Consider the following 1550-nt stretch of genomic DNA (forward strand, 5'->3'; position numbering starts at 1 on the left):
AAAATCCCGAAACCAGCCCTGCCATCAGGCATTACTGAGCCGTCAGTATAAATAATACAATTCAGGTTTTTATGATCAAGTATAGCAGCAGCCCTACGATTCATCCCGCTGACTGAGATTTTTTTATGTTTGCAATAATAAAAATTCCCAACTTTTTTGTGAAATTTGCTCAACTTTGAGAACGCTATGATATCCGTAGATATATCAATATATCTATTAGCTACGGGAAAATTCAAATGTCCCTGATATCTAGGAGATTCTAAGTTATAGATTTCTTGATAGTAAGGAGATAGCAAGGAGGATTTACGTGAACGAAGTATATTGGAAATGGAGGGAGCATCTAGAGAATCACCTGGGTTAACATTGGTGCAATCCGATTCAAGAGGGACTGAGATCTTCATTTCATGTGAAAAGTTAGGAGTCAGTTCTATGAGACCAGAGAGAGTGATCTTGGTAGCTAAAAATAGGCGACGAATAACCAATGGCCATTCAGCATTTTGATCGAGAAGAACATTGGTAGGAGTCATTCTCATGAGACCAAGTACACATCTGAGAGCGGCATATTGCACTCTATCTAGCTGAATTGTACGGCCCGGAGGGAGGTCATATAACACTAGTCCTCCATAATCGAGAATGGAGCGTATGAGTCCCCTATATACAGAGAGAATTGTGAGGGGGTGAGAACCCCACTTAATACCCGTAATGGCTTTAAGAATATTAAGGCGTTTATTACAGATATTTAGTAAGGAGGTAATATGTGGCTTCCAGGATAAGGAATGATCGAATGTAATACCTAAGAAAACAGCCTTAGGTGAAATGTTGATGCACTGATTTAGATATACAATGGGTTGTTTAATTTTATTGTAGAGTCTACTTAGAGTTCGAAATCTGGAGGATTTTGCAAAAATACAAAATTTAGTTTTTTGAGGGGCGATAAATCATGTGCCTGTAAGTTCTGGCCAATGATAGAAAAATTGTAGTTCAATTTTAAACAAATGCTAGCTATGGACTTATTCCTATAAAAGATGACGATGTCATCCGCATAGGATAGTATTTTAACGTGAAGCTCCATGTTTCGATGTATTACAGCAGAGTAAATATTATATAGGAGAGGGCTCAGGACCGAGCCTTGCGGAAGGCCTATTGAGGTAAATCCCTCGCCAATGAGTCCACCATTATAATATCCGAAAATCTTCCTATTAGTAAGGAAGGTTAAAATAATATTCAACATCCTTGCTGGAAGACCCATTCCTGAGAGGATACAGCCTGGGTATATATCAGTTGGACACGGGGCAATTGGACACAGTCCAATCACAAGTCGCTGTTCCAAGGGACCCTACAAATGTCTCTAATCACACGGTGCTGTGATTGGCTGTGTCCAAATGCACAGTGTCCAAGTGCACCGCTCCCTACAGCCTAACTTTTTCGGGTTGACACTGTCAAACGTTCCCTTGATATCAAGGAATAGTGCACCAACCTTTTCGTTATTATTAAAAGCCTCAAGTATAAAATTCTTGAGATATAAAATATTATGAGCACAAGATTTCCCG

This window comes from Odontomachus brunneus, unplaced genomic scaffold (genome assembly GCF_010583005.1).
Source record: "Odontomachus brunneus isolate Ranch 3 - 2012 unplaced genomic scaffold, Obru_v1 Obru_scaffold_041, whole genome shotgun sequence".
NCBI classification, from domain to species: domain Eukaryota; kingdom Metazoa; phylum Arthropoda; class Insecta; order Hymenoptera; family Formicidae; genus Odontomachus; species Odontomachus brunneus.